This window comes from Ahaetulla prasina, chromosome 3 (assembly GCF_028640845.1).
Source record: "Ahaetulla prasina isolate Xishuangbanna chromosome 3, ASM2864084v1, whole genome shotgun sequence".
NCBI classification, from domain to species: domain Eukaryota; kingdom Metazoa; phylum Chordata; class Lepidosauria; order Squamata; family Colubridae; genus Ahaetulla; species Ahaetulla prasina.
This window is the reverse complement of record NC_080541.1, coordinates 81,882,977-81,909,499: the sequence shown is the minus strand read 5'-3', so window position 1 is coordinate 81,909,499 and position 26,523 is coordinate 81,882,977. Positions and strand designations below refer to the sequence as shown.

The window sequence follows — 26,523 nt, the reverse complement described above, 5'->3', positions numbered from 1 at the left end:
TTTAATTGCTGACGGTAAAGAAACATAATGGGAAAAAAGTATATATTCTGATATACACATGGTGTTTTGTTTAAATAGAACTAATGTGAAATCGCTAAGGTATTAGACTAGGAGTGGGCATCACCAATTCAAGTTCACCTTCAGCCATGGAAACTGATGAGTGATCTAGGGCAAATAGCTCTTCAGTCCAGCCTACCCTACAAGACTGTTTTTGTGGGAAAAACTAGAAGAAGGGAGCAGTATGTACACCATCTTAAATTGATGTACAAAGGGCACAATCTAAAATCAAGCCAGTAAAATAAAAATAGATACATAAAATGACACAATGAAGTATCAAAAATGCGCTATGTCATCCATGGCAAACTTTTTATTATCCATTATCCTGCTCCAAATACGAAGCAATTGCCCCAGATGCAGCCAAACGGGTTCATTTTCCAAATGTTTCCTGTGTTGCTGACAAATTTATTGGCATCATAAAAAAGGGGGGGAACTTTTTTGAAACTCCAGAGATATCTTGGATGTAACGGTGTCAAATAAGTTAGCGTTCATTCCAAAGACCAAACCAAATTCGTTGTCTTCTTGAGAAGGCGAATCACACTGGGATTAAGCAGCTGCCACACTTGCCAGAAACAGTGCAAAAATGCTCCCTGAGCCTCAAACCAAACACAAGCAGCCAACCTGCATTTTTAAATGCAGTTCTACCCAGCTCACTTATAAAGCAAAGGATAACAGGTATGTTGATGGGATTAGCTCAGATGCCTCTTGGTCATTAAAACAGCATACTCTATTCTGTTTAATGTAGGGGCAGACCCTCATTTAAAGCTGCAGCTCTGCATGACCTCTATCGTATTTATTGAAGATCTCAAATCTATGAAAAAGGAAGCATATCTCAAAACAGCAGTCCTGCTGTTTCTTTTCTTCACCAACAAACTGAAAAGCATATTGTTAGTTGTTTGAATTTCCTTTCTTTTAGAAGGGATACAGAGTCAGGGAAATTTGGTGCCAAACCAAATCAGTAGTTTGAGAAGAAGAAAAAAGAATATTGGTACCTACGGTAAATAAATAGCAATAGCACTTAGACTTATATACTGCTTCACAGTGCTTTACAGCCCTCTCTAAGCGGTTTACAGAGTTCAGCATATTGCCCACCAACAATTTGGGTCCTCCCACCTTGGAAGGATGGAAGGCTGAGGCAACCTTAAGCCTGGTGAGATTCAAACTTGCCAAATTGTAGGCAGCCAGCAGAAGTAGGCTTCAGTACTGCACTCGAACCACTGTGCCACTACAGCAAGGAATATTGCTTTCTTGCAATTCAAGGTGCACTGTCATACCATTTTCCATAACTATTTTTAATTAACTTGTTGGTCTAGTATTCCTCCCTGGGATTTCCTGATGGTCTCCCAACCAAGAGGAAACAAGATGTCAGCCTCACTAGGTAAATTTGACCTTAAAATAACTCCACAGGAAGACTAAAACTTCCTTTATTGAGATGGGGTATAATCACAGAATCTTGCAAGTCTGATCCAGCATCCCTCCACCTTCTTCATATATGCTAATGAATTGTGAGGTGTCTGTCCAAGCTACTTCCAAATGTTTCCTGTGTTGCTGACAAATTTATTGGCATCATAAAAAGGGGGGGGAACTTTTTTTGAAACTCCAGAGATATCTTGGATGTAACGGTGTCAAATAAGTTAGCGTTCATTCCAGAGACCAAACCAAATTCGTTTTCTTCTTGAGAAGGCGAATCACTCTGGGATTAAGCAGCTGCCACACTTGCCAGAAACAGTGCAAAAATGCTCCCTGAGCCTCAAACCAAACACAAGCAGCCAACCTGCATTTTTAAATGCAGTTCTACCCAGCTCACTTATAAAGCAAAGGATAACAGGTATGTTGATGGGATTAGCTCAGATGCCTCTTGGTCATTAAAACAGCATACTCTATTCTGTTTAATGTAGGGGCAGACCCTCATTTAAAGCTGCAGCTCTGCATGACCTCTATCGTATTTATTGAAGACCTCAAATCTATGAAAAAGGAAGCATATCTCAAAACAGCAGTCCTGCTGTTTCTTTTCTTCACCAACAAACTGAAAAGCATATTGTTAGTTGTTTGAATTTCCTTTCTTTTAGAAGGGATACAGAGTCAGGGAAATTTGGTGCCAAACCAAATCAGTAGTTTGAGAAGAAGAAAAAAGAATGTTGGTACCTTCGGTAAATAAATAGCAATAGCACTTAGACTTATATACTGCTTCACAGTGCTTTACAGCCCTCTCTAAGCGATTTACAGAGTTCAGCATATTGCCCCCAACAATTTAGGTCCTCCCACCTTGGAAGGATGGAAGGCTGAGGCAACCTTAAGCCTGGTGAGATTCAAACTTGCCAAATTGTAGGCAGCCAGCAGTCAGCAGAAGTAGGCTTCAGTACTGCACTCGAACCACTGTGCCACTACAGCAAGGAATATTGCTTTCTTGCAATTCAAGGTGCACTGTCATACCATTTTCCATAACTATTTTTTTTTATTGAAAGAGTTTTAAAAAACAAAAACATTTTCCCCCCTTTTTTTCCCCCTCCCTCCCAAAAAAACCCCTTCCCCCCTCCCTCCCCCCACCCGGCTTCCCGGGTCAGTCACAAGGTATTGTTATACATAAACCAAACATAGAATAAAATTTTCCCTTCCAATCCAAATAACCACATCCAAAGCTTTTCATCTCCCAACCCCTCCCATTACATAAAATAACTTTCTAATTATTCAAAGGCAATCTGATATTTCTTAATCTGATATCTGTTTTGTAGATAATCAATCCATTTTCCATTCAATTAAATATCTTTCCTGCGTATTGTCTTTTAAAAAGCTGAGATTTTAGCCATCTCAGCCAAATTAATAACTGTTGCTTCCTTTGAATTTCTTCTTCCAAGTACCTACGCTGCCTTTGTTTTATTATTCCTTTGCCTATTGTCCAAGTAAATCAATATCCTCTAATAAATGCTTTGCTCGCCTCCCACACAGTTCCTATAGGTGTCCTTTGTACATATTAAAATCAAAAATTCTTTCAACTGTTTCTTACAATAAGTTACATTATCCTCATATCTAAACAGATTTTCATTCAACCTCCATGTTCTACCACTTTTTTCCCTTGTAATAATTCCATCCATACTGGGCTATGGTCAGTTAAACACCTCGGAAATATCTTCATTTTCTTCACCCTAGAAAGCAAGTCATTAGAAATTAAAATAAAATCAATACGTGAAAAGATTGATGCCTATCAGAAAAAAGTAAAATCTCTCTCATCTGGATTCCGTAACCTCCATATATCTCTAAACTCAAAGTCTTCCATCATTTCAAAAAAGGATTTTGGTAGTTTTGCATGTATAGGTATCTTCTTGGAGGAGGTTCTCTTATCCCTTCTTGTATCAATTACTCCATTCCAGTCTCCTAATAAAATAAACGAACTATAATCCCAGAGGGTCAACCTCTCGTGTAACATTTTGTAAAACTTTTCTTGTTGCTGATTAGGTGCATAAATACCTATCAGCAAAGTCTTTTTTGCATCTATCACCAGTTCAATAGCAATAAATCTTCCTTGAATATCTGCCTCAATTAACTTAGCTGGTATATTTTCCATAACTATTTTTAATTAACTTGTTGGTCTAGTATTCCTCCCTGGGATTTCCTGATGGTCTCCCAACCAAGAGGAAACAAGATGTCAGCCTCACTAGGTAAATTTGACCTTAAAATAACTCCACAGGAAGACTAAAACTTCCTTTATTGAGATGGGGTATAATCATAGAATCTTGCAAGTCTGATCCAGCATCCCTCCACCTTCTTCATATATGCTAATGAATTGTGAGGTGTCTGTCCAAGCTACTTCTAAATGTTAACTCATTGCTCTGCACTTAAAAAAAACGTTTCAGTCCTTTTGCTTAGTAATACTTCTTGATTAATTTCTATTAAAGTCATCTCTCTTATTTTCCACATAAAGTCCCTGCTTAGTTTGTCAACATGAGGAACAGGACTTATATTCCAAAGCAACAAGAGCCTGGATAATGCAAGACTTGCTTAATGAAGAATCCTGGAAGCTTACAGCCTAGCAAATTTTTTACTTTGCCCTATCACATTTATATCCACTGGGAATAGAGAAAATGGTGGGAAGAAATCTCAATAAATGGCCTTCTGGTGGATAGGTGTTTTGTGATTGGCCACACCCAACATGGCAGTCATTTTGTAAAGAAAAGCATTTTTCTTTTTACTGTTTGGTGAGAGTTCCTGATGTATTCTCAAAATTCAGAATATGTTCCTGAGCCCAGAACTGTTGCCCATTCCAGATGGATAATTTGATCCATACTTCAACAATAAATTCATATGTCAAAATGAGCTCTTTCCACAAGTAAATGTATCTTGACTTCTGCAGATTTACTAAGCTCATAGAATCTGTGCATGAGGATTTATAGAAGAAACCTTTTTAAATTTCATTTATAGGAAACTTGGGAAAGAGAAAGGAGATAGATTTATTTATCCCTCCCAAATGTTGTGGGATTACATCTAACAATTTCTGTAATGATTGGCCATCTTTGTTAGAATCTCAAGAGACTTGGAATCCAACAATATTTGGAAAGCTGTAAGTTGTAGCAGTTTTCCTCTTTTTTTACGCCAGATCACTTATGTTTATTCAATAGTTACAGTGGGGATTATTCCCAAGGAAAGTGTAGTGTGATGGTTTCCTCAGTTGCCAGCTCAGACAACAAAGAAGAGCTGGCTGAGGATTTCGGAAAAAGATGTGGAGAAGCATCCGGAAGACACAGGAGACTCCATGCTAGGAATGGGTGACCAAGAGGAGGAGACGCCAGGAACATAGGGAAGGTCAGTGAATGAGCGACCAAATAAACAGCTGGCTGAAGTGGCAAGAGGTGAGATGCAGCTGCAGCCAGAAAGCATGAATGACCTGTCAGAAGAGCAGGGTGGAAAAGCATCGTAGCTGCATTTGGTCAATGGAGATGAGAAGGAATTGCCTCTCCTGACAAATCTCAGGGCATGTAGAGCTGAGTGGAGGGAGGCGCAACAGAGGTCGACAAGGCTTCTTGCCCCTCCCATTAGGAGGGGCAAGAAGGCCACCTTGCCCTCCTAATGAGCTGCACAGGCTGGTGCCTACTTAGCCCAATGCATGGAGTGAAGCATTGTTGGAGACAACTATTTGCTTTCCTGCCGCGCATCTGTTTTGACTTCATGGATTCCTGATTCCGGATCTGTAACTTGTTTCTCGACCTCGTGCTTGGACCTTGGATTTCATGACTGGATTTTGGACTTGTACCAGAGGTGGGTTTCAGCAGGTTCTGTTCTGTCTCCTTCCCCACTTCGGAGCAACGAGCTGGCCTTCAGCCAGTGGATTCACGGCTCTTATCAGTCCTGGCAGAGAAATCGCAGCTGCTTGCCAAAGTTCAAACAAATGACTCACAGAGTAAGACTTTCAGCTCTCTTTGAAACGGTTCAGCTAATTTTTGCTTCCTGTGGAATGAGAGCAGTTCTAAAGCTCCTTATATATCCTGTGGGGTAGGGCTCCTGCCCCACCTTTCCCTTTGATGACACCGCCTCTCTAATCTTCTGAAGCATGGGCCGATCCAAGCTTGATTATTATTATCAGCTGGGTCTGAAGGCGTAGCCTGAGGAAGGGAGGAATCAGGGGATGACAGCCTCATTACGTCCTCTGACTGGTCTGGTTCTGGCTCCTGGAGCCAGGCCAAAGGAATCGGTGCTCCCGAGGCTAGCCTTACCGGCCCTTCCCCCTCACTCTCGGAGTCACTTTCGGGCATGGGGCCAGGTTCAGGGGCTGGAGTCACAACAGGTTCTGACCAGTTCTGAAGAACCAGTAGTGGAAATTTTGAGTAGTTCGGAGAACTGGTAGTAAAAATTCTGATTGGCCCCACTCCCATCTATTCTCTGCCTTCCAAGTCCCAGCTGATCGGGAGGATATGGGGATTTTGCAGTAACCTTCCCCTGGGGTGGGGAGGGAATGGAGATTTTACAGTATCCTTCCCCTGGAGTGGGGTGGGAATGGAGATTTTACAGTATTCTTCGCCTGCCATGCCCACCAAGCCATGCCCACAGAACCGGTAGTAAAAATTTTGAAATCCACCACTGACTTATACCTTGGCTTTGGATATCACATCTGGACTTTGGACTTCATGTTTAGATTTTCAGATCTGTGCCTCGGACTTTATATTTGCCTGTTTGACTTTGTGCTTTGACTGATGGACTCTGATTCATCTGGAGTTTGTGGAAAGCCATTGACCAGCATGTTTCTTGGGGGTGAGACCTGGGGAATAATAATAGGGGCTTGTGATGCCTAAATAAGTGTTAACACACTTTGGTATGTGCATACATGGACTGGAACAGGACATGTAGTCTTAACTAGATAAATTGATTAGCAGAAATGCTCTTAGCCAGATCCCTATTGCTTTCATCTAAGCTAGTGGTTCTCAGACTTGGCAACATTAAGGTGTGTGGACTTCAACTTCCACAATTCCCAAACGCCCTCCCAGATCCCAGATGCACAAATAATGATGCAGTATCCATCCCCACCATTAGAGAGTTGCAATTCATAGTTTACTAAAACTTATACTCCGTTTTCCCTTTTCCCAAAATTGCGCAAAATTACCAGCAAAGTATAAACAAATGAATGATAATTAAAATATGTAGGTCATGCTCATCGCCATATTAAAAGAGAAGAACTCCGAGCCAAGGTGGCAAATTAAAACAGAAGACTTGCATGTTTGCTTTTTAAAAAGCAGCATGTATTTAATTATAATGGAACAAGATAAAAGAATATTTATTTGTTCATTTGTTTAATAATCCAATTTATATGACTAACCTTCCATCCAAAAAATTCTGGGCAGCAAAAAAATTAAAAACAGAATTTTATTAAAGAAAAAACAAGAAACCAACTGAAACTGCATTAAAGCTCATTAAAAACACAAATTCACAAATATATCTGGGTAGCTTTGGGATAGTTTAACATAAACATAAAAATCTTGCTTTTTACAATAATGTATATCACCTATATGTTTTCCAAGTATATTGAAGAAATTTATAATTTCATTTTCTCTTAATGTCAACCCTATTAGATAAGACCAGCCAAAAAGCCTTGATAAGGAATGAAGATCATAATTTTAGATCATTTTTCCCCACAACTAAATTTTAAACTTATAATAACAAAAATGATAGTGGTGCTCTGATAACAATATTGCCATTGTTCAGAACAGCTTGATCTCCTTAGCATGCCAGTTCAGACAAGGTTTTGAGTTCTCTGAAATAAAAATATTACCTCAGCATTGCACAGAATCTGTTTAATATTTGAACATTAAAAATGGGAGCGTTTAATCCATTTCAGTTTTAGATTCTCTTTTCCAATGATCAGTACTGCTGTAAAGGAATATTGGCTTTACTTGTGAAGGAGTAGCTCAGAAGAAATTGAATTTTAAAAGGGTGGAACAGGAGCTATTGATCCCAACCTTTCCAGATGTAAAATATTAACCATAAACCTTTATTTTACACCAGACAGAGCTGTTTGATCAATTTAAAATTAGGATATTTGTCTGAAAAAGTATGCAAAATGGTTCTGACAGAACTCTTAATTCCATCTTGATTTTTCACGGATACCTGTTAAGTTTGAGAAGATTCAGTCACATATTTAAACAGGAAAAGAAGAAAAGATTTTACTTTACTTTCACACATGAGTTTAAAAAAAATCACAGTAAAGAAATTCCCATCCTGAAATGCTGCCACAGTAGATGTTTGTCCTTAGGCAATATCAAAGCTTATGCATGAGCAACTAGATAGACACTGGTGGACAGCAAACAACACCATTTCTGTCTGATTTGGAATCTGTGTCAGTTGGATAAAGATCTTTATGATTTATGAGTTTGATGCAGTGGTGGGTTGCCCCCGGTCCGGTTCTTGCGAACCAGTAGTAAAACTGGGGGCAGGCTCTGCCCACCTACCTGGATGTTGTCATAGACCATCTGCGCATGCGATCCCATTGTGAACCGGTAGTAAAGATAAATAGAACCCACCCCTGGTCTGATGATTAGAAATGGTTGACTATGGAAAGAAGGAAATTATGTTGTAACTTTAGAGAGAGAACAGAGCAGAGCAGAGCAGAACAGAACAGAACAGCAGAATTGGAAGGAACCTTGGAGATCTTCTAGTCCAATCCCATGCTCAGGCAGAAAACCCTATACCATTTCAGGCAAATGGTTGCTCAACCTCTTCTTAAACATTTCCATTGTAGTATTCACAACTTCTGGAGGCAAGTTGTTCCACTGGTTAATTGTTCTAACTGTCAGGAAATTTCTTCTTAGTTCTAGGTTGCTTCTCTCCTTGATTAGTTTCCATCCATCCAGAAGATAAAATATAAATGTATATGTATTTGTTCAGAAGAAAAGAAGTTGCTTCCTTATAACTTTTTGTTTCGTTTCCCTCCCCCCTGTTTCTTTCCTAGCACTTTGTTTCACTCACACATTACTTTTATTTACTTTTCTTACTTTTCTCAATGTGTATTGTTCTTCTTTTTAAAAAGTTAGTAAAGTTATATATGAAAATACAGGTAGCCCTCAATTTACGACCACAATTAAATGTATGGGAAAAGAACTGGATTTCTTCCTGAAGGAAAATCTAAATGAGGACACGACTCTACAGAACCTTTGGGACACAACCAAGGCTTATGTCAGAGGATTGACGATTGCATATGGGACAAGGAGAAATAGAGAGAGAAAAAAGACAACAATTGGATTCACAAAAGAAATTGAAAGAATTAGAGTGTAAAATGCAGACCTCCCCAGATAAGAGAATTAGAGAAGAAAGGGATCTGACTAAACATAAAATAAATTTGCTCTCCCAGGAGGAAATGGCCCAAAAGCTTAAGGCAACGAAACCGATACATTTTGAACATGCCAATAAACCGGGAAGATGGCTGGCAAACAAATTAAAAAAGGATAAGGAAAAAAGAGCAATAGTACAACTGCAGGACCATCGGTTAGATGAAATAAAGACAATAGCCCACAATTATTTTGAAACCTTATATACCCAGGAGAAGGTAGAGGAGGAGGATATAAAGTAATACTTGAAAGAAATAAATTTTCCGACAGTATCAGAGGAAATGAAGGAAATATTGAATAATAGAATTACTATGTTGGAATTGAAGGCAGCTATTCAGAAACAAAAAAATAACAAAGCACCAGGACCCGATGGCATCCCCTCCGAGTTCTATAAGGAAATACAGAGGCCACTGGAAGTACTATTGCTAAACTTATATAATGAAGCACTAGGGCAATCCAAACTTACCATAAACATGGAGGGAGGCACTAATATCACTCATCCCAAAGGAAGGTACAAGTACACAACAAATCAATCTCGCTGCTTAATGTAGACTATAATTTTTTTTGTAACTATAATAGCTGAAAGGGCCAAAAAAATTTTTAAATGAAATTATTGATTCGGACCAAAATGGATTTTTGCCAAACAGACATATAAGAAACAACACACGGATGATCATGGACATATTAGAATACTATGAGGCCCATTCGGACAAGCAGCTGGGATTAATGTTTGTGGATGCTCAGAAAGCATTTGACAATCTAAAGTGGAACTTTCTTATCAACTAATTGGAAATTATGAATTTTGGGGAGAAATTTACAGATTTAATTAGAACAACTTATTCAAAACAATTGGCTAGAATAATAATGAACGGTGAAACGACAGAGAAGATTAATATAACTAAAGGGGTAAGACAGGGATGTCCTCTGTCACCCCTATTATTTATATTGTCTTTAGAGATATTGTTAATACAAATTAGGGAAAATCAAACAATAAAGGATTTGAAAGTCAAAAAGGAAGAATATAAGGTCCAAACATTCGCAGATGATCTAGTTTTTAATCATGGAAGATCCTTTGGAGATGGGAACCATCTTGATAAACAAAGTTGAAGAATTTGGTTAAGTAGCGGGGCTTAAAATAAATAAGGAAAAAACCAAAATGTTAACAAAGAATTATACAAAACACAACAATTGGATTCACAAAAGAAATTGAAAGAATTAGAGTGTAAAATGCAGACCTCCCCAGATAAGAGAATTAGAGAAGAAAGGGATCTGACTAAACATAAAATAAATTTGCTCTCCCAGGAGGAAATGGCCCAAAAGCTTAAGGCAACAAAACAGATACATTTTGAACATGCCAATAAGCCGGGAAGATGGCTGGCATACAAATTTAAAAAGGATAAGGAAAAAAGAGCAATAGTACAACTACAGGATGATTAGGGGAATATCCACCATCGGTTAGATAAAATAAAGACAATAGCCCACAATTATTTTGAAACACTATATATCCAGGAGAAGGTAGGGGAGGAAGATATAAAGAAATACTTGAAAGAAAGAAATTTTCTGACCGTATCAGAGGAAATGAAGGAAATGTTGAACAATAGAATTACTATGTCGGAATTGAAGGCAGCTATTCAGAAACAAAGCACCAGGATCCGATGGCATCCCCTCCGAGTTCTATAAGGAATTACAGGGGCCACTGGAAGTACTATTGCTAAGCTTATATAATGAATCACTAGGGCAATCCAAACTACCACAAACATGGAGGGAGGCACTAATAGTATTCATCCCAAAGGAAGGTACAAATACATAACAAATCAAAAACTACTGGCCAATCTTGCTGTTTAATGTAGACTATAATTTTTTTGTAACTATAATAGCTGAAAGGGCCAATAAAATTTTAAATGAAAGTATTGATTTGGACCAAAATGGATTTTTGCCAAACAGATATATAAGAAACAACACAGAGATGATCGTGGACATATTAGAATACTATGAGGCCCATTCAGACAAGCAGCTGGCATTAATGTTTGTGGATGCTCAGAAAGCGTTTGACAATCTAAACTGGAACTTTCTTATCAACCAATTGGAAATTATGAATTTTGGGGAAAAATTTACAGACTTAATTAGAACAATTTATTCAAAACAATCGGCTAGAATAATAATGAACGGCACAATGACAGAGAAGATTAATATAACTAAAGAGGTAAGACAGGGATGTCCCCTGTCACCCCTATTATTTATATTGTCTTTAGAGATATTGTTAATACAAATTAGGGAAAATCAACCAATAAAGGGTTTGAAAGTCAAAAAGGAAGAATATAAGGTCCAAGCATTCGCAGATGATATAGTTTTTATCATGGAAGATCCTTTGGAGATGGGAACCATCTTGATAAATGAAGTTGAAGAATTTGGTAAAGTAGCGGGGCTTAAAATAAATAAGGAAAAAACCAAAATGTTAACAAAGAATTGTACAAAAAGACCACACGATGTATTGGAAAGGAAATTGGGGATTCAAAAAGGGTGAAATATCTAGGAATATGGCTTACGGCAAAATGTTCCACAATAAAAGAAGATAATTATGACAAATTAATACAACAAATATAAAAAGATTTAGATATCTGGGCTAAATTACAGCTATCTTTAATAGGTAGAATAGCCATAATAAAGATGAATATATTACCTAAATTGTTATATATAGTTCAATTGATACCAATTAGGTTAGGGAAACAGTTTTTTGAATACTTAAACAGAATGATAGGTAAATTTATTTGGCGGGGGGGAAAAGCCAAAATAAAACGTAAACTTCTGCAGAATTCCAGAACCAAAGGAGGCTTCGGCCAATCAGATTGGGAACTCTATTATCAGGCTGCTGCAATAACTTGGTTAAAAGATTGGATTCAATTGAGAAATAAGAGAATTTTAATACTGGAAGGCCATGACTTCCAGCTGGGATGACATGAGTTCCTCTGGGAGGGGAAAAGTAAGACGCATACTTCCAAAGACATTTAGTGCAAAATGCTTTGATTAATATTTGGGATGTTATAAAGAAAAATCACTATATGAAAGTTCCAGTTTGGATATCAACGATGAAGGCCATAATCTATCCCAATGTATTGGACTTAAATAAAATAGTAAGATACTCGGATCTATTAGATGAAATTGGAAACTTAAAGTCAGAACAGGATCTAAGAAACCAAGGAATAAAAATAGATTGGTGGCCATACTTACAGATCAGAACAAAATATAAAAAAGATAAGGAACAATTTGGCATATACAGAGAACAATTGGAACTTGATAAGATATTACTAGGATCCGGAGGAAAAATGACTACCAAAATGTATAACTTTTTGTTAAAATTCAAAATGGAAGAAGAAACCGTCAAAGAAACCATGATCAGTTGGGCAAGAAATTTTAGATATAATATTTATCTGGATCAATGGGATAGATTATGGGAGAGAAACTACAAGCTAACGAACAGCTGCTTATAAAGAAAATCTGTACAAAATGTTTTATAGATGGCATTTGCCACCAACGAGATTGGCCAGGATGTTTTCAAATAGGTCCCCAAATTGTTGGAGATGTGGTCACAAACAAAGGATGTTCTACCACATGTGGTGGACCTGTCCTAAGATTAAAAATTTTGGGGGGAAGATAAAAATCTGACTGGATGAAATAACAGGGCAGAAGATAGAAAAAAAAAACCCGGAACTATTCCTATTGGGCATTCTGGAAGGGAAAATGGAAAGAAATATACAATATATCATATTAGATATATTGACGGCTTGTAGAATTGTGATAGCACAGAATTGGAAACATCCCGATACCCCACCAGATTAAATTATAATAAAAAATATATATGAATGTGCAGAAATGGACAGATTATCGATGGAAATGAAGAAGAGGGAAGATACTGAGTACTATCGAATATTGGTATTGGAAGATGGTATTCCTGGCTGGAAAGTAAGCATAAATGTAATCATAAAAGAGAGATTTTTGTTATGATAGAGGTTAGAGGTTAAAATAATTTAAATAAGAATTTTGCTTTATAGAAATACTTAGAAGTAGAATCTATATATAGAGGTTAAATAGGATAAGAGATACCAATGTTGGAAAAGCTGTTATGAGTAATGTAATTTTGACGCATTTGTCTTTGTGTGTTTTATATTTTGTGTGTGTGTATTGTGCTTTTTTTTGTATTGTGTATTTTAACTTTTGAAAATTCAATAAATATTATTTTAAAAAAAGAAAATACAGGTAGCCCTCAATTTACGATCACAAGTGAGCCCAAAATTTTTGTTATTAAGTGACAAATTTGTTAAGTGAGCTTTGTCTCATTTTACGACTTTTTTTGCCACATTTGTTAAATGAATCACTGCAGTTGTTAAATAAGAACCTTCCATTCCCTACCATCTAGTCAGAGCTGAAGAAACTTCTTGGATGAGAAGCGAAACATCTTCAAAGTCAAACAAGAAAGTCCAGTTGCCTCTTGAAAAAGCACCTTTTGGGATCCTCCAAAGATTGATAAACTATAACTTGAACACCCTAACTAGCATGTTCAGTGTTAAGAAATGCCAAACGTTATAACTCTTGAGTCAACTATAAAAAGTACAAAATACATATTACTGTACTTAATGAAGATAATTGTTAAGTTCTATTACTACACCACTCTGACGAATGCAACAAATCATTTTGTACATCTATATACAATACTCTCTTGAATCAAATATTTTGGCTTAGCTAAAAATCCTCTTCAGTGGTAGGTGGTAGGTTTTCTCATCACTATAACTGTTTAAGCCTTTCTCTGACAGAACAATAATCCATTAATATTTAAAAAAATCTTTAGTAAACTCTAATAGAAAAATAAGAATCATTCAACATTTAAATATCACATTAGTTTCAACTAATGAAAATTGTGTAAAATACTGTACATTCAGAATTTGCTTAACAGTTGGTACTCAGACATTTCTTTTCATATGGTTTACAGTATGTGTGCAAATAGCAAGATTAATGTTGTAGCTAATATATTCATTCTCGGGAGAAAAAACCCCATGATCTTATTTTAAACCATATTTCCATATTTTTAAAACCCCAAACTTTATGTTATACATACTGTCCTATTTCTTAGAAGTCTAATTTATTACTGGTGGACATCAGAGATGAGGTTCTACATCAGGGCTGTCAAACTTGCAGCCCGCAGGCCAGATGTATCACACGCTAGCCACGCCCATGCCCTGTTTAGCAAGGAGGGGAGTCACAATACGTCACATGACACGAGTTTGACACCCCTGGGCCCTGTTCTACATTAATCCTTTTTTTATAAAATTAAGACCGCATCTTGAACTTGGCTGTCCCAAAATTTCAGAGGCAGGAGATCCTAGAAGAAAGCTGGATCATCCATATCACAGCAAGTAGCCATTGTGGAAGACAAGTCTAAAATTCTGAGATGTCACGCGTATTTCTTTAAAAATCGGCACAATGACTTGGGTTTTTTTAATGAGCAATTAGCTTGCCTTTCATGTTCAACAAACCCTTAATATATATTTATTTATTTACTGGGAAAAGAATGGACATTCTCTTGCTTTTCCCATGGTGCCAACAATCCTCCTGTATGTTTGATGCTCTCCTATTGCCAAAACCTCTCTCCCTATTCCTTGCCAAAGCCCACTAAACAGTCCACCATGTGATTCAATCTCTTTTACTGGGCTTTGTTAAAAATTTCCCTTGAGAGATCCACATGTTTACAAGTTGGAAGCATCTTAGCTACTAGCTATTTGAGATTTACTTACAAATTTGTTTAGTTCATTTTGTTCTTGCCTTATTTCTTCTTCTTTTCTTTGAATCTCAACAGGGATCTTTTCTCAAATCGGGGCTTTTGAGTATATTTAACAATTCAAAGGTTTTTCTTCTGCATATTACATATAGTTCATGTTGCCATGGTCTGCACAACACATTTTGTTGCCTAAGCCAAAACACAATGCTATGCAGAAAGCAAACTTGACTGGCAGTTGAATTTTACTTCAATATTTGTCAGCGCACAGGTGCCTAACTTTAAGGAAAATACAATAAGATGTCTGAAAAACCAACCAGTTCTATCCTACCCGATATTTTGAGGAAATTTTTAGAATGCTTCTACAACTGCTGCACAAAATCTCTGTATCTTGGTAGAGAGGGCCAAGGATGTAATCAGGTTGTATTTGCTAAGAGGTGACTAGGGAGTTAGTCATTGGCTTTTGCAAAATTAAACTTGCAATTCTTGTTCAGTAGTTAGAGCTTAAGTATATAAGGCTGTCCTATTTCCAAACAGGATAACTTCTTAATTCCTTGTGTAAAGGCTTTTAATTATTTCTCATATATATTGCTTAGATATATCTGTGCTGTTGAATGGGAATTATAAGGTATTATTGAAACTTATTAACCAATATATCTTTAGTCCTTTTTTTTAAAGAGCTGAATGGTATGTTTATAATGAGAACTAAGCCTCACTGAGTTGATCCCCAGCTAAGTCAGTACATGCTTACAGCCTAAGCAACTTAACAGTCCCAAAGGTTCGTCTTGCATCAATTTCTGTTGAAAAGATTGATAAAATTCCAAATTAGAAGAAATTGTTGTTGGTGAGTGAAGGGAAAAGAGAAATTATCATACTTTCTACTTATTGGTTTGTTTTTTTACAAAAATCAATTGTCATTCCACTTTCACTCCTTTTAAATTTTCTGTTGAAGCGAATTCCAACATATATTTTTTCCTATACTTTCTCATTATATAGTTACCTATGTTCAGTTATCTACATATTGTGGTACTTTGTAGTACTTTTTCTTTCTTCCATATTTATTAATTCAAATATTAAGCAGGCGGTAGGGTAGGGTTGTAAATTAATGTCTTGTGTTACATGCACAGGACCATTACTTGCTTACTGAAATATATGTATCTGTAGAGGCAACCACAACTGGATCACCACCAGTTCCATACAGCATCAAAACTGTGAAACTCTGAGGAAAATTAAAGCAAGAGACCTGGGAGGCAGAGAAGCGGATGAAGCAAGCATTCTTTCACGGGGGTCAGGGGTGGATGGGAAATGGCCCTGAGCAACATCCAAAAGAAAGTATACTTGTATTTCATTGTTAATGCTTTTCAAGTGAGCCAAAATAATTGTCTCAAGCACTAAGGTACTCATGAAATTGGTCCAGTTTTGGTCCAATAACCAGACAACATTCTTCTCCTTCCTTCCAAAATGTGCTCACATCTCCTCCCAACATCTCCTGTACCTGGTTGCTTCATAGGTCATCTCTTCAACTGGTTTTTTCTTCACATTCTTATCCAAGCATCTTCTCAGCTTCTCTTCATAGATAAGGCTTCCAGCTCAGAGGTGAAATTCAGCTGGTTCTAACAGGCTCAATCGAACTGGTACCAGCAGCTGTGGGATGCTCTGCCCACCCCACTCGGACGTCATGATGTCACTTTTTCGCAACGATTTTAAGCCTCTGCGCACGCACAGAAGGCTTTGCGCATCGTGGATGACACACACATTTCTGAACTGGTAGGGAAGGTAAGTGAATTTCACCCCTGTTCCACAGTGGTGGATTTCAAAAATTTTTACTACCGGTTTTGTGGGTGTGGCTTGGTGGGCGTGGCAGGGGAAAGATACTGTAAAATCTCCATTCCCTCCCCACTCCAGGGAAAGGTTACTGCAAAATCCCCATTTCCTCCTGATCAGCTGGGACTTGGGAGGCAGAGAATAGATGGGAGCGGGGCCGGCCAGAATTTTTACTACCAGTTCTCCGAACTGCTCAAAATTTCCGCTACCGGTTCTCCAGAACTGGTCAGTGGTAGCTCAGGCTGTAAAGAAGCCTGTTATTAAAACACAGCAGCCTGCAATTACTGCAGGTTCAAGCCCGGCCCAAGGTTGACTCAGCCTTCCATCCTTTATAAGGTAGGTAAAATGAGGACCCAGATTGTTGGGGGGGCAATAAGTTGACTTTGTAAATATACAAATAGAATGAGACTATTGCCTTATACACTGTAAGCCACCCTGAGTCTTCGGAGAAGGGCGGGATATAAATGTAAATAAAAATAAATAAATAAAAAAAAAGAACCTGCTGGAACCCACCTCTGCTGTTCCAGCTCCTCTCATTACACTGGTTTAACTGCCACTTGCGAAAGCCAACTTTTCTATTGTTCTGGTATGTGGGTCATCTACCCTTTGGATCAGGGGTCTCCAACCTTGGTCCCTTTAAGAGTTGTGGACTTCAACTCCCAGAGTCCCTCAGCCAGCAAAGCTGGCTGAGGAACTCTGGGAGTTGAAGTCCACAAGTCTTAAAGGGACCAAGGTTGGAGACTCCTGCTTTGGATTGTCCTTTCTTTGGCCTGAGAGAAAACATTGGGATGGCATGAGTTAACTGCCTGGAAGTCAGACATATAAAAGAGTTCAGTTAAATTGATATTAGTTTTGCTTCCTACTCAAATAAAATTTGTCAAGGATTATAAAGACCCAGTGTTAATGATATGTTAATGATATGCAAATAAACAAGTGGCTGAAAAGAACAGTTTGGTCTCTAATGGAGCTGTCCCTACATTTTTAACTTGATGCCTCCATCCTGTAGGAATAGTCAATGTGGCAGCCACAACTGACTTTAGCCCAATGCATTAACAAGAGTAGGAGGCTAGCCTTGTTCACTACATTAAAATATGACACAGATATTTCAGAATATGAGCAAATAAAACAATAAACTGCTGAAGTGTTCCTTTACAGCTTCTAATGAGTTAGTGCCATGGTTTAAAGCATCAGGCTAGAAACTGGAAGACTATAAGTTGGACCAGTCATTCCCTCTCAACCCCAGGAAGAAAACTATAGCAAAACACCTCCAAAATCTTGCTAGGAAAACCACAGAGTTTTCTGCTTTTTCCATGGAGTTAAGGCAGTGGTGAAATTCAAATTTTTTTACTACCACTTCTGTGGGCATGGTTTGATGGACATGGTGTGGGTTGGTGAGTGTGACTTGGTGGGCATAGCAGGGGAAGGATACTGCAAAATCTCCATTCCCTCCCCACTCCTGGGGGAAGGATATTCCAAATCCCCATTCCCATCCCACTCTGGGGCCAGCCAGAGATGGTATTTGCTGGTTCTCCAAACTACCGGTTCCGCTATCGGTTCTCCAGAATCTGTCAGAACCTGCTGGATTTCACCGCTAAGTTAAGGTTCTACTTTTTATTTCTTTATCATAATATGTATATGGCTGCCCATTTCATGAGAACGTGAGTTTTCCCTTCTAGCTATTTTTCCAGTATCTGTTTTAGAATATATTCCAAGAAATAGCTCAATGATGAGACCATCAATTATTTCTTGTCTGAATTCACTTTGCAACAGCTTTAGTTGACCAAGAGTATTGTGAAACCTCTTGGATTGCCATTCTGAATTCTTTTAAGACGAGAAGTGGGTGGAATATGTTTGGAAACCACTCAAAGATCATGACTGGTTGCGAAGCTTTCTGCCAAATTAGTGTCTTCTTTTAATTCTTCTCCAAAAGAGATGGCTCCTTTCCCACTGTGTTCTCTTGTTTGGAAATACTTAAAGTGGCTTAACAAAAACATCAATAATTTGTCAAAAAGGTTTGCAGACATCTAACATTTTAACATCAATTTCTTCTTCCTAACTGATTTAGGTGGATATGTTACTCAGTTTTGAAGGAGAGAAAATAAAAGGATTATCAAAAATTATATCAAAGGGGTAATCATGTTTTGATACTCTCAATACTTCTTAAAGTATTACCTTTCCAGTAGTGATAACAAGAAAGGCAAGATAAGGAAGACTTTTCCAATTAGAGAGAAGCACTGAAATTTTGGAAAACTTATGTTATAGCAAATGTGTTAACCTTAACCTTTAAAAGTCACAGGAGATGGCAGTACTTGGCTATTGTAAGCTAAGTAGGGTTAGACATGGTTCATTCCTGGATGGGAGCTCAGCAGGAAATGCTTCAACTGTAAAATAGATTGGTTACTTGAAAAAGTCCCAAAGGTGCTTTTTCAAGAGGCAACTGGACTTCCTGGTTTTTTTCCATTCCCCACCATCCAGTCAGAGCTGAAGAAGCTTCTTGGGTGAGAATTGAAACGTCTTCAAAGAAAGACAAGAAAAGTCAAGTTGCCTCTTGAAAAAGCACCTTTGGGACAACCATGACCTGGATGACTGAGAATCTCCATAGACATCCAGGGAAAGGATGATGCCCAACTATTTTTGTACTGCTACCAAGAAAACTACAAAGATGTGTCACCTGTAAACACTAGAAGTCACATTTAGCTTAAAGAATCTTTATCTTTGGAGACCATCAAGTTGAGGGAGGCTGGGATGAATCTGCATCTAATTTCTCTCATCCCTGTTTCTGAGCCCCTAATAGACCCAGGATACATTTATAGAAAATAAAATAAAAATAAAAATAAAAATTCCACAGCCCAGGGTTAGGAAGCATGCCCATTTGCCCAGAAAAAAGGCATAACCTAGCATCAGATGGCTTCAGACAGAGATTGAAAACTCTGAACTCCAGCGATATTTGCATCAGTGGTGATTAGGTATCATAGTTTTCCATTTACTTTCCTTAATGGCTAATGCTTTCCTGTTGTACATAGATTTTACCCATGTGATGCTCCTCAAATGTTTAAATTGCTGATGGTATGTAGCCTTCATTAACATTTGAATGTAGATTCATTGATTAAAATAAGGGCCTCTGTGGCTCAGAATGGTAAGACAGTCTGTTATTAACAGCAGCTGCTTGCAATTACTGCAGGTTCAAGCCCCACCAGGCCCAAGGTTGACTCAACCTTCCATCCTTTATAAGGTAGGTAAAATGAGGACCCAGATTGTTGGGGGCAATAAGTTGACTTTGTATATAATATACAAATGGATGAAGACTATTGCTTGACGTAGTGTAAGCCGCCCTGAGTCTTCGGAGAAGGGCAGGATATAAATGCAAATTTTTTTAAAAAATCCTTCTTCACCCTCCCCTGTTCTTTTCCCCTTTTGCTTGTCTTCTTCACTATCAAAAGTCAGGCAGTATATAACCCTCAGTAAGAAAAGTTGTTGTTTGTCTCTTTGAAATATCACACACATAAACAGAAATAAATAAGACAATTTGTATGTACAGGTAGTCCTCAACTTACAATCATTTGTTTAGTTTACAACAGCACTGAAAAAAAAAGTGACTTATGACCATTATTCACACTTAGCACCACTGCAGCATCCCCATGGTCACGTGATCAAAATTCAGATGCTTGGCATATTTATGATGGTTGCAGTATCCTGGGTTCATGTGATCATCTTTGGTGACCCGATGAGCAAAGTCAACGAGGAAGCCAATTTCACTTAAAAATGTGTTACTGGCTTAACAACTGGAGTAATTTCATTCAATATCTGTGTCAAGCAAGGTCGTAAAATGGGGCCAAACTCACTTAACAAATGTCTCGCTTAGCAACACGGCTCAATTGTGGTCGTAAGTCAAGGACTACCCGTGTGTAAAATGAAAATAAGAAGAGATAACGATCTTTGTTAGTTATCTTGGCAGAGCAATTTAATTTATCTTGGGAGTGTTAATAATTTTCAAGCTTAGCACAAACCTGCAGGGGGATATAACTGAACAACAAAAAAACACAAAAATGGTGAATGTAAGATTAGAAATAACAGAATCATAGTTCCCAAGTTATGGGTTGGACTTTATCATTCGGAATAAATGTGTGATGTTCTCGGCATCAGTATAACTGCCAGATATCTCCCTGCTCTAGCTGATATTTTTAAATTCATGCATTTAAATGAATAAATGAGAAAAAAGGTTGATATAATGCAAAATAAAGCACCAAACTCTACATCGTATTTATTTGTATCTAGCACTTCTGTAGATTCCAAAGACATTGGAACCTACAGAGATCCCATTGGGGTGGTAGAGACTGGATATTAGTTTATATTCTGGTAAATGGATGTTTTGTGACTAACCATATTTATCATGAGAACTATTTCATAAGCAGGCAAGTATCCTGTTGGCAACCATTTAGTGCGTGTACCCATCACATGTTCTCAAATGTGTTCTCAAAAATCTGACCCATGACTTGGAAAACTGGACTTTTTTCCCCCTATAAGGTGGATAGCCCTAATTTCTGTGTTGTCCATGGCACTCTTAATACATGGAAACAATCTAAATTTCTTTCACACTATTCTAAAAATCTAACGTCCAATGCAACCAGATGTGGTTGTGTAAATTGCACAAAAACATTGATGATATCCATGGAACTTACTGTAAATGTGATAGTTCAGGCAATATTCCAGAATTCATGCCCAGAGGATCAACTAACAGATACCTTTTTAAAAGAAAAGGAAAGGAAAAAAACATTTTGCCCCATCATCTATTTTTCTAAAGTTAGCAAAATAGGAAAAGCTGGAAAAGTGGCTGTTAATGGATAATGACAAGTCATTTCCTGTGGTCTTAAAACAAGCCATCAATTACACGCAGCCTTTTAAATTCTACAGGCTAAAAAACGGAATTCAATATCGTTCAGTTGGTTGTGTGTTGCTGAGTGATTTGCAATGTGGGTAGAAAAATAATGTATTTTTAAAAAGAAGAAAATATTTTATTTATTTATTTTATTTGATTTTTATACCGCCCTTCTCCCGAAGGACTCAGGGCGGTGTACAGGCATAATAAAATCGACAATACAATATACAAGTTTAAAATATGATTTAAAAAACTCCAGTCTAATCCGTTATCTGCATAATAGTACAGTACCAAACAGTTTGCTAAAAGTTTGCTAAAATTATGGTTTGCTAGAACCTTCTACTATATATACTTCCTCTTTCTGCATTCTTTAGATCACTTATGATTAAAATTCCTAGCCAAATAGCCAATATGCTAGCCTGAACTGTTAGCATAGTCATTTTTGTAGGAACACCTATCAACACTGAATGAGCAACAGAAATTAGTTCAGGTTTTCTAGAGTTTTCTAAAAATGTTTCATATGATAGCAGATGGGTAGCCATAGTGGCTATTGCAGATCTAAAGTAAGATTGAATTTGCAGTGCTCCAATTATTTCTGGAGGACAAGTTTTATAATCATAAGCATGCTGAAGACTGTTGAATTTGGAGGATGACATTTTTTTCTAATCTTATTCTAACAGTCTTGGGACCAGAAGTGGGCGGCACATGAATTAACAACCGGTTTGCCCAGCACCAAAAATGTGAGTGTGCATGCATGGACGCAGCTTTAAAAATGTGGCTAAATAGGACAGCATAGCATCAGGGCAAATGGACGGGCTGGGCCCACACGCAGGTCGCAACTACCGGTTCGCCTGAACCAGTCTGAACCAGCAGCAGCCCACCACTGCTTGGGACCCAAAAAACTGGGAGTCTACTTATTCTGATACTGTTAATGAATATAGAGTTGACTTTGGGTAAGGCATGGGAGAGCTGGTTAAAGGGGGGAAGGAAAGAATGAGCTAAGGGGAGGACTCTAAGAAAAAATTATGTAATCCTGAGGTAGAGGAAAGCCTGAGAAAGAAACTCAGAGTTAGACTTATATATCGCTTTATAGCGTTTTATAGCCCTCTCTAGGCAGTTTACAGAGTCAGCATATTGTCCCCACAATCTGGATCTTCATTTTAGTGACCTCGGAAGGATGCAAGGCTGAGTCAACTTTGAGCTGACTTGGTCAGAATCGAACTGCCGAACTCCTGGCAGTCAGTAGAATTAGCCTGCAATACTGCATTATAACCACTGCGTCACATGGCTCATCTTGCCTTGATTTTGTTAGTATCAGTTAGGAAAGAGAGAAACTGGAATTCTGTTATTCTATCCCAATGCTTCTTAACCTCAGCAACTTTAAGATCTGTGGACTCCAACTCCCAGAATTCCTCAGCCTACTAAAGTAAAGAACATTCCTGGAAACCCTGCTATGCCTGATTCCGGACTTGGATTTGGCTGACTTCAATCTTGAAACTCTGTTACTTTTCTCACAAATAGCAAAGACTCTGCTTCTGTAGTAGTTTCGGGCAGTGGTGAAATCCATGTTTTTTAAACTACTGGTTTTGTGGGCGTGGCTTGGTGGGCATGGTGTGGCTTGGTGGGCGTGGCTTGGTGGATGTGCCAGAGGAAAGATACTGCCAAATCCCCATTCCTCCCCATTCCATGGGAAGGATATTGCCAAATCCCCATTCCTCCCCACTCCAGGGAAAGGATACTGCCAAATTTCCATTCCCATCCCACTCTGGCCAGCCAGAGGTGGTATTTGCCAGTTCTCTGAACTACTCAAAATTTCCGCTACCAGTTCTCCAGAACCTGTCAGAACCTGCTGGATTTCACCCCTGGTTTTGGATCCTTTCCTTTCTGTTGCAGTTTCAGTCTCCTGAATTCACACAGGAGTGAAAGACCCCTAAATGAAGTATTTTTTTTTCCATTGTAAATTTCAGACTTGGCATTTTCTCTGGACTGAGGTCAGCCTCACCCTGTTACCTGCTGATGTTCTGACTTGCTCTCCCTTTTCCTGACAGGTCAAGAGGTGATCCTGCACTCAAGTCCAGTTTTAAGAGGCCTATTTATGGTTGGGCTACAACTTCCTGGAGCACACATGGCTAAAGTCAGACGTTCCTTCCTTTTGAAATGTGTTTTCTTGGTTACATGTAGTGAGTCGTTTAGAGCAGGGATCTTCAACCTTGGCAACTTTAAGCCTGGAGGACTTCAACTCCCAGAATTCCCCACAGCACAGCTGGCTGGGGAATTCTGGGAGTTGAAGTCCACCAGGCTTAAAGTTGCCAAGGTTGGAGACCCCTGGTTTAGAGTATTGTCTAGCTCAGTGTGATTTCATTTGTATTATATATTTCCAAATATTAGGCAAAGTTTGGCCTGGCCTTAGCAATCCTTCCCTCTTTTTTCCACAGGTTCCCAATGATAGGACTTGCAATTTAACTCATCTGGTGAGCATCTACCGTAACTATGCCTGCATCCTCTTGTTATAAATGCAAATATAACAAGCTATTTTGTAGTTTGTGCCAGTTCTGCTTTAACTTTGGCTGTGTCACTTCCACTTTGGCAGAAAGTGCTAAATCTTCATGATTAGAGCCATTTGTACATAGGAACAAACAAATGTTTGGACCAAAATATATCCTTATCTGCAATGTTATTTCCAGACTAGTAGCGCCCTTGGCTGGCCCACGAAAGACAGATTACAAGAGATAAAATAATGCATCCAACATTATTTCTAATTGCTATTCTCCTTCAACAGATGATGTTTCCCTGAGACAAAGTACTCTGCATTATCCTTATGGTCTGAAGCACCAGAAAAATGCTCACGTCTTATTTAAACATTTACATAAATGGTATTTCATATACATAGAAGATCGAAAAGGACAGACACTGTCTCCAGAAACGTAATTTTCAAACATCACGGGAAATCATTTAGTACAAGTTCAACATCTTTAAAATCCAATTTGTCTAGAACAATAACGATACCCGGCAACAAAATATTGACAGAATTATGCAGGCTGGCAAAACTTCCAAGAGCCTTTTGCAAGTGCGGCACATCCCTTGTTCAATGTTTCAAAAGGTAGTCCTCGACTTACGGCTACAATTGAGCCCAAAAAGTCTGTTGCTAAGTGAGACAGTTGTTAAGTGAATTTTGCCTCATTTTACGACCTTTCTTACCACAGTTGTTAAGTGAATCTCTGCAGTTGTTAAGTTACCAACAAGGTTGTTAAGTGAATCTGGCTTCCCCATTGACTTCGCTTGTCAAAAGGTGGCAAAAGGTGATCACATGACCCTGGGAAATTGCAACTGTCGTAAATATGAGTCTGCTGCCAAGTGTCTGAATTTTGATCATGTGACCTTGGGGATGCTGAGTGGTGCAGTGGCCTAGAGGGGGAGCTCTCGCCTCACAATTAAGAGGCTGTGAGTTCAATCTTAGGTAGAGGTAGATATTTCTCTCTCTCTGGGCACACTGAGAATATATCTGCTGAATAAAACTCCGCATTGGTGACAGGAAGGGCATCTGGCCAGTAAACACTCATCTTCATTCAGTTGCCCAGACTGCAAGGGATTATGGGGTCATTAAAAGAGGATAATAAGTATCAGATTAAAAAATATCAATTAGTTTTTGAGTGAAGTTAGGAATTGCTATGTATTAGAATTTAAGAAAGAAGGGAATTGATAGTGTGATGGTGTGAAATGGAATATGTTTTATGTTATATTTTAGATTATGTTTGTTAGTTACAATACCCTGTATTCTGTTCTGGGAAGTCTCGGGGAAATGGGGGAGGGTAAGATTATAAATTGATTGATTGCCATTGTACAGGAATAATGGTAGAATTAAACAAGTTGGAATGGTGTAAAGTCGGGACCGCTCGGTAACCACTCCCGAAGGGAAAGGGTAAGGAAAGAGGAGTAAAGAAGGAAGAAAGTAGGTAGGCAGGTAGGTAGGTAGGAAAGAAGGGAGGGAGAAGAAAGGATAGGAGGCGAAGAAGGAGGAGAAGATAGAGGGTTAGAAAGGATGGTAGTGAGAAGTGGGAAAGAGGAGGGGAAGTAGGAAAGCGAGGAGAAGGATGGTGGGGAAAGTTGAAGAAGGATGAGAAGGGTAGAAAGGATTAAGGGAGGGAGTGGCGGTCGAGCAGCCCTGATTGAGCATAATTTGAGTATAGGATCGATTGTTGGATAAGTGATTGTATTGTACACTGGTCAAATTGTGGGAATTATTATGGAAAATAAAATAAAATTTGCCTAAACAAAAAAAAAAGAGGATAATGACCATGGGGATGCTGCAACAGTCGTAAATATGAAAAACAGCTATAAGTCACTTTTTTCAGTGCCATTGTAACTTTGAATGGTCACTAAATGAACTGTTATAAATTGAGGACTAGCTGTACTTTCTCCCATACTACTCCATTCACTTCAACCTTTTCTTAACTTCATTATTTTCTTCGATTTCTTAAGCTTTCAGTGGGATGGGAAAGGAAGGAAAGGAAATCACAGAGTTTCAGGCCATAGGTGAGAGAAATTCCTACTGTGATTTTCAGACTAAATAATCCCTTTTCTGGTTTTGTGGGGGTTTTTAAAAAAAACACCATATCTTTATGGATATGCTGGGATTGCCTATAAAATCAAAAGTGCTGCTATTTTATTGTAGATGAGATTGGATACCAGCTCCTACAGTAACAGGAAATGGAATCTTCCCCATGCTAAATTAATTCTTCTTTAATGTGAGACATTTTAAAAAATAACCCTCCCTAATTAAATTTCAGAAACAAACACAAACAGTTTAAAAGGTTGAATGGAGATGGGTGTCCTATTACTTCAGATTTCTACTAGTTCTTTCTTACACTCATGCTCATATCCTTCTAATTGTGGCATGGACAAGCCCTGCTATCCAGTTTGATATGGCGTGACAGCATCCCCAGCCAGTCCATAGCTTTGGTTGTCCCAATGTTTATATACCTCTTCTCCTGTTCTAGTATGTTTCATTAATAATTTTGTCAATAACATGATTAAGGGCTGCTACCTGGATACCCCTTATTGGTCTTTTGGCACTAGTAAAGACAGTTCTCAGTGTCTATTTTGATTTGGGCTGTAGAAATGGAGTAGACAACAAGTTTTCATAGATACATCCATTTGTCTAAGCCTAAACCAGCACTTTCTAAAATGCTTCT

The 26,523-nt window shown here is 38.3% G+C and overlaps 1 long non-coding RNA gene across 1 annotated transcript; it reads left to right on the top strand.

Moving 5' to 3' along the window:
- The first annotated feature begins 1,721 nt into the window (after positions 1-1,721).
- Positions 1,722-25,104, top strand: LOC131196215 (uncharacterized). Its single transcript, XR_009154662.1, has 6 exons — positions 1,722-1,885; positions 16,195-16,407; positions 22,012-22,071; positions 23,380-23,465; positions 23,767-23,802; positions 24,111-25,104. It is a non-coding gene; the product is annotated as an uncharacterized LOC131196215 (long non-coding RNA).
- Positions 25,105-26,523: the final 1,419 nt, after the last annotated feature.